At 41.8% G+C, this 7,500-nt stretch overlaps 1 long non-coding RNA gene across 1 annotated transcript; it reads right to left on the reverse strand.

Annotated features, from left to right (window-relative positions):
• Positions 1-4,828: 4,828 nt before the first annotated feature.
• Positions 4,829-7,313, reverse strand: LOC134883495 (uncharacterized). The gene is made up of 2 exons (XR_010168281.1): positions 6,529-7,313; positions 4,829-6,352 (listed from the first exon to the last, which is right to left on the reverse strand). It is a non-coding gene; the product is annotated as an uncharacterized LOC134883495 (long non-coding RNA).
• Between the last annotated feature and the right edge of the window lie 187 nt (positions 7,314-7,500).

The raw sequence follows: 7,500 nt of genomic DNA on the forward strand, positions 1-7,500 counted from the left end.
TTACATTTTAATAAACACAGAGCAACCAATGTGTGTTTACAACTTCCTCCATAGCTTCACGCGCCCCATCAGAATGTCCAGTGCAATGGAGCAATGGGAAAGCGTAAGGATGATAGAATCGGAGGAGGAAGCCCTCTTTATTGTCACATACACACACACAGTGAAATTGGTCCTCTGCATTTAACCCATCCTAGTACTAGGAGCAGTGGGCAGCTATTGTGAAGCACCTGGGGAGCAATGGGGAGGGAGAATTGGAGGTGTCCGGTGCCTTGCTCAAGGGCACCACAGCAGGGCCTGGGAGGTGAACTGGGACCTCTCCAAGTAGCAGTCCACTTTCCATATTTCAAGTCTGGTCGGGGACTTGAACCGGCGACCCTACGATTCCCAGTCAAAGCCCCTACTTACTGAGCCACTGCTGGACTGCACTGGCTGGATGGGAGCGACTTTGAGAAGAGCCAACTTGTGATGGCTCGCTGCTGTAGCTCAAACATCTGAATGGTGGTTCTGTTAAAGGTGTCAGAACACACAGTGCCTGACACCACGGCACACCTTCACAGGTCCAGTGGAGTCCGTGCCTCGTCGGGTCAGGGCTGTTTTGGCGGGACCTACCCATTATTAGTCAGGCGCTCACAGTGTGTTTGCTGATCGGTGTAAAATCCCTCGTTTTTACTTCAATTGTATGCACTACAAAGAGTCAATGAAAGGAAAGATCGGAAGGAGGCAGGTACTCTTTGTTTCCTCAGGATTGTTTTTGCTGTATCTGGCAGTCACTTTGAACTGCCAGATGAAGTGCAAAGGAATAGGTGGAGATAAAAGGTGCTGACTAACTGAACTAATGCCTTAATCGCTCAAAAATCACTTGTTTTGTGGTGTTTTAAATGTGTGCACTGACATGACTTTATATAGTTTAACTTCTGTAGGTTTATATAATTAACTCCAGATTGAATTATTCAAACCAAAGAGTTTTCCTCCTTTGTCTCTTCTACTCGTTGGTCACCGTATTGTAAATGGCTTTGGTTGAAAGGGTCTCACAGGCAAGTTTGTTTATGCGTTTCACTCCCAGGTTTAACTTGTCCCTGTATCTGGAGGAAATGTCTGTTCTCTGACATTTTAATGACTTTGGTTTTCACGTGTGTATTTATATTTCCAATATATAGATGTGTGTTATTGTTGAATCGGAGACTTAACGCTGAATACAATCATAGGAAATGTTGCCTTCCAGTAACCTGCTACTGTGACATTAAAGTTAGTAGGAAAACCTCCTAAAGAAACCCCATGGTTAACGGGGAACATGACACCCGTTGTTTTCAGGTGCAAATGATAAACTTCTCTGTAATCGTTCATCTCGTGCATGCCGGTGACCTCGTCATTTTAGTGCATGTGCTCTAAAGACCATGAAATGGGCATTTTTCTGTGCTTCAATGACCATCCTTGTTTACACCATATGCTCAGGTCAATGTGTAAAATGTGATCTGGTATTTCTGAGACCATCCGTGACGAATTTCCACACCGTTGTTGGTTTCCACTGAGAGAATATTTAGTATTTTTTGGGCCGTTAAGTTGCTGCTGTTGTGTTCTCAGTTTTCCCCTCCTAGACTCCTTGTCTCCTCGACCCTTCGCCTCCTCGACTCCTCGCCTCCTCGCTTCCTCGACTCCTCGACTCTTCGCCTCCTCGCTTCTTCGACTCCTCGACTCTTCGCCTCCTCGCTTCCTCGACTCTTCGCCTCCTCGCTTCTTCGACTCCTCGCCTTGCGTCTTAGTCCCGCCCACAAGAGATGCTGGTCGGAGGAGTGGAGCAGGGGAACAGAGGAGTGGAAACAGCAGGGGTTTAGAGAAGTTTTCTGAATTTACGACTTTTTCTTCAAAATTACATCTTTTTTTATTTCTGATTTTTTTCTAAATGTCAACCCTAATCATCTTCTTTTTTTAAATCACACTTTTTGTCTCCCAATCTTTTATCCAAGATTCAACTTTTTGTAATTTCTTCAAAAGGATCACTTTCTTCCTAAAAGATCTGACTTTTTTACAATCTTCTGAAACGTGTGAGAAATGAGAAAGGCCTCATGTCTTCCTCATGAGCACAAAACCTCACCTGATCAATAAAGTACTTATTTTGTAGGTCTGACTTCAACAGTGTAAATGCCTCACAGTAAACCGTGTGACCTGTAGCAGAAGATAAGATGTACTGTACATGTTTCGACTGTAAATATCAATAAAATCTATAAATAAGTCCAAAGATGTGGCTTTCCTTTTGAGTGTATTGCAAATTAGTGTTAGCATGCTAACAGGCTAAACTATGAAGATGGGGAACACGTTAGCATTCAGCTCAAAACGCAGTAGTCTTTTAGTCTCAATTATATTTAAATGTTGTATTTGATGGACATCTTCCAACTGCTTTATGTGGAAAAAGTGTTTGTCCCTTAAGCGATTAAAGAGGAGACAACTGAAGGGGGAGGCTTTCTGTGCAGTTTGGTCTCATTCATTCAGATGTTGAAGTGTCTTAGTTCAGCACAGTCCCAGAGTCACATCTTGATTGTGTGAAAAATGCAAATTAGATGAATCAACTGAAACTCATTCAACAATCCCTTTACTAGGGTGACCAGACGTCCTCTTTTGCCCGGACATGTCCTCTTTTTATGTCCAGTCCGGAGCGTCCGGGGGGGTTTTATAAATTCATGAAAACGTCCGGTTTTCACAGTTTTTCATGGGACCATTAAGCGTGTACTTAAATTGAATGGCGCTTTGCACAGAAGTCTACTGTACTTAGACTTCCCCCCCAACAATTGCAAGTGTCCTCTTTTTCGCCACCTCAAATCTGGTCACCCTACTTTACACAAATATTTTACTGAACTAAAAAAAAACCTTTCCAGAAAAATGGATCCAAACTCCTTATCATTTCAAAGACTAAAGCGCCATCTGGTGGTCAAATGATATATTGAAATGAAATCCCCAAACCAAATCATGGTATTTATTATCATTTCATTAAATTATCATTTATATCATTATTATATAATAACAACAACAACAACAACAACAACAACAACATCAATAATAATAATGCAAATAAATGTGATTTTTAAAAATGTATATCTATTGTACTTGTTGGTCACCTTACTGTTACCTTCAAGGTGCTTTACCTTCAAGGTGCGCCCCCCATTCAGTGGGGGGCGCCCCCTAGTGGCGCCCTTAAGCACACATCTTGGTTTTAACAACATTGATTAATGAATTATTTTTTTTTTAAAGCATGGGATATAAAACCCTCATTGAATTAAATGAACATGCCCCAACCCATATTTCGAATGAAAATGTAATATTATATTATATAAAATATACGTGCATGGGGGGGGGGGGGGGGGTACCGTACCGTACCTGTACCGTGTGTACAGCAGAAAACATGGTGTTCATAATGACGTCTTCTCAGCTACGAACTAATCACCAAAGTGCTGTGCGCTGCGCTCCATCCTCCTCTGTCGTTCACCCAGTTCAAATGGTGTAACGACGCTCACTTCTCGGAGGGAGGGCAGTACCATACTCTAGCTGTGTGGGGGAGACACAGATGGTAAGAGGCAACGCGCTCCCATGCCGTGGCGAAAAATGTATGGGGGGGCAAAGGCGTGGCCAGAGGATTTTGAAGGGGGGCACTCTTGATATTTTTAGTTTGATCATAATCACTAAAACAATAAGATGCATTTGTAAATCTGTACTCAACTAATCCTGTGAAACACATACAACAAAGCAGGAATGAACATAACACGTTTATTTAGGATGATGTATACAACGACACCAACAACTGCAATAATGAAGAGAACTGCAGAGACGATCCATCCAATGTGGAACCCTGAAAGTGAAGACACAAAGTGAATGTGACTCTAAAGTCAGGGCTATAGTTCACATTAGATCGAGGCTCACTGTCTGAACAACTAAAGCTGAACGACTCCTTTATACTCCCGACAAAGACCACCTGACTCGGGGACGGTTTCATCACACAGGACATGAGACTGAACCTCCTGAGCTCTGGGAAGTGTGTTTCCTGTCTTATGTACAGAAGACAAGCATCTTTTACATCCTGTATCTGATCCAACTCTACATTTACAACACAGATCAGGGGAGACATTTTATTATCATTATTATTTTCTTAGGTTTTGTTTTCCTTACCTGGGTGTGACTCCCCTCGCCAGTGTCTTCTCACCAGAGCCGTTGCTCCCTGTATGCAGAACATGTGGATGCATAGGGCCCCTGCAGCCACTAGGGGGCTCCCAATCTGAAAGTTCAGGGTCAGCCTCAATATAATTTGTGTTCAGTGAAGCATGATCAGCTTCACAAACAAATGAAGGATATAAACAAAACTGAACTGCAATGATAGCGAAGCTGTGGCCTGTGTTTGTGGGGTCAACAAGTCCAAATCATCGTTGGGCTGTCAGGGAATAAGTGACGTCTGCCGACAGGTATGATGGGAAGACTGACACTGTGTGTGCAGGCAGACAAGTTTCCAGTCCGGAGACTGAAGAGAAGAAGAGGAAGCTGCTTCATCATGTTGGAGTCCTGAGGATTCAACTGCACACACTCCGGCCCACCCATCTCTCAGTTGAGCAAAAAAAAGTCTTCTAGAGTATTCTGCATCAATTCCTGCTTCCTGTCCTTCAGAATAAAAGCTTCCTCCTGTTTTTAATTCTACAAAACAACACTTATCAGACCGACTGACAAAATACAAAAAGCACTGTAACACTAACACACACACACACACACACACACACACACACACACACACACACGGCAGTAATGAAACAAATGTGAAATACAGAATGAAATATCAGTGTGAACACACAGCTGGACTCCATGCTTTATTGAAACATCTGGATATAAATGGGTGAGTTTAAATGAAGCACAGAAACCCTGCAGAGCATCAGAGAACATCAAGGAGCTTTCAGAGGAGCAGTTCCTCATCACAGGAACAGAGCTCATCCTTCAGCTGACAGACTTTGGATTACAGCTTTATTAAATCACACACAACAAGCTCCTAACAAACAATGTGAATACACATATAAAATAAGTGCCATTATATTTCCCTTTAGCTTCAGAGTGTTACAGCGGGACAGCAGGCTTCAGATCAGAGAGATTCTGCACATCCTTTAAGAACTGCAAGCAGCAGGGGAGCCTCTGGTAAAGGACTACAATCATGGACGCCATGCTTTTATGACTTAATAACATTCATTTACACAAAAACTACTGAAAGATCAAACTCTGGTGATGATGGTTTAAACTTTGCGTAACTTGTCCTCATTACTAATCTGCTGCTCTGCCATCTCCTCACTCTGCATCAGTTTCTCTGTAGCTTCCTCTCCTCCATTAAATAAATACTGTTATAAAATAAAATACCTGCAAATAATCAAAGTACACACATGTGCAAATACTAAGTGAAAAAGGTAATAGAATAAAAATCTCAAAGCTTCATAAACAGTCAAATAAACAGTTTTTCTAAACTAAATTAAGGCATTTGAGATAGCAGATCTCAGTTCAGTCACAAAACCTATTATCTATTAAAGGAATGATTCATCAATCATCTGTTTCGTCATAATTAAGAGTCAATTCCTCTCGTATTAATCCTTTAGTATAATACTTTGTTGTGAGGCCTTATCATAAATGAAATGACTTTATATCTGAAGAGGACATATTTAGGGGCTCTGATTGGTCAGCTGGCCGGCTCTGTTGTTTATTGGTCAACCACTTAGAGATGTCCCGCCAATTTAGCCTATTATAACAATGTGTTGAAGCGGGAGTGTTCCGTAGTGATGTCACTATATTCCGGATGGCCTTGTTACCTGGAATTAATATCCCTGCGTTGACAAATAAAAAAGAAGTGCAAAAAAAATCTAAATGAAGAGAAAAAAAGCGACATAAAAACAGAGAGAACCCGTCCTCCTGAACACAGGGAAGGCATTCCAAGTGTGTGTGTTGAAGTAGAACTCCAAACATTAACCAGTTCTGTCTTTAAGGAACGACTCATGCATTAAAGGGCTCTTCCTCTCTTCTGTGTCTGCTTGTTAACATCTTTTGAGTTCTAAAATAATTTACATTTGTTTAAAATCTAGAGGAGTTTTATATTTTACCCTTGAACCACGGCCTCTTGTTCATTCAAAACTCATTTAAACCTCAAAACCAGCTCTTAACTCTCTCTGGAATAAATGAGGAGCAGAGAAAAGTCCTCACAATATCACACAGTCTGATGGGAAGCACAGAGTGTGAACACACACACTTTATCACAGGGGAGGCTGGTTACCGGTCCGACTCAGTTACAGAACTTCATTCAGTTTATCTGTTTCAGAAGCTGCTGGGTTTGGCGTCTCTTTCTTTCCTGCAGGAAGGAAAACATAATCAGATTCAGGAAGACCCCACCGGACTGCATCCTACTCCAGGTGAGAACACCAGCAGAACACATGATGGAGAAAATACAACTACTGACAAGACGTTACACATGAGATACAGAAACAAAGAATAGAAATGTTGAATCAAAACTTTATTCAAACTTACCTTTACGTTTGATGTATACAACGACACCACCAACTAACCAACTACAATAATGCAGAGAACTACAACAGCACAAATCAATCCAGTAGAAGAGCCTGAAAGTGAAGACACAAAGTGAATGTGACTCTAAAGTCAGGGCTATAGTTCACATTAGATCGAGGCTCACAGTCTGAACAACTAAAGCTGAACGACTCCTTTATACTCCGGACAAAGACCACCTGACTCAGGGACGGTTTGATCCCACAGGACATGAGACTGAACCTCCTGAGCTCTGGGAAGTGTGTTTCCTATGTAGAAACAAACATCTGTTTACATCCTGTATCTGATCCAACTCTGTTTTACAGATACATCATTTACACAACGATGCTCTAACCGCATCTGTCTGTCAGATATAGTCCCTTTGATCGGGTTAAAACATGTGATCATCTGATGAAATATTGCTGACTCTTTAATGTCTAATGTGTACTTTCAGTGTTTCTACAGAGAGGTCTGCTCCTCCTCCTGCAGTCAGAACGTCCTCCTCCCTGACTGCAGCTCAGTGAAGAGCAGATTCAATCCTGATGTTCTACAGAGGAAAACACACTCCGGATTTTTGCAGCAGAGCCTCTAAACATGAACACACTTTAACTCATTAATAAAACTCTAGAAAGGAAATGTACAGATTATTCTCTGAGGACACAGGAACACATTGACACACACACTCAGCTCTCTACACACACATTTACAGACAAAAGTCCAACACAGTTAGTTTAGTTAGCTTTCGGTTCAACATTAGCTCAGTTCAATCAGGACTCCTCTGATCTCTCCTCTGATCTTTCTCCCAGAAGACAAAAGGAAACATGTCAGTGAGAGGAAACCATCAGAGAGGAAACACTGGAACAAAACTCTTCCTGTCATTTCTCAAACGACAGCTGATCCATATTTCAGAAGCTCAGTCTGTGTTGGAGCAGAGCTGCAGCACACTGCTCCATGTCT

This window comes from Eleginops maclovinus, chromosome 20, assembly GCF_036324505.1.
Source record: "Eleginops maclovinus isolate JMC-PN-2008 ecotype Puerto Natales chromosome 20, JC_Emac_rtc_rv5, whole genome shotgun sequence".
In the NCBI taxonomy this organism is placed as follows: domain Eukaryota; kingdom Metazoa; phylum Chordata; class Actinopteri; order Perciformes; family Eleginopidae; genus Eleginops; species Eleginops maclovinus.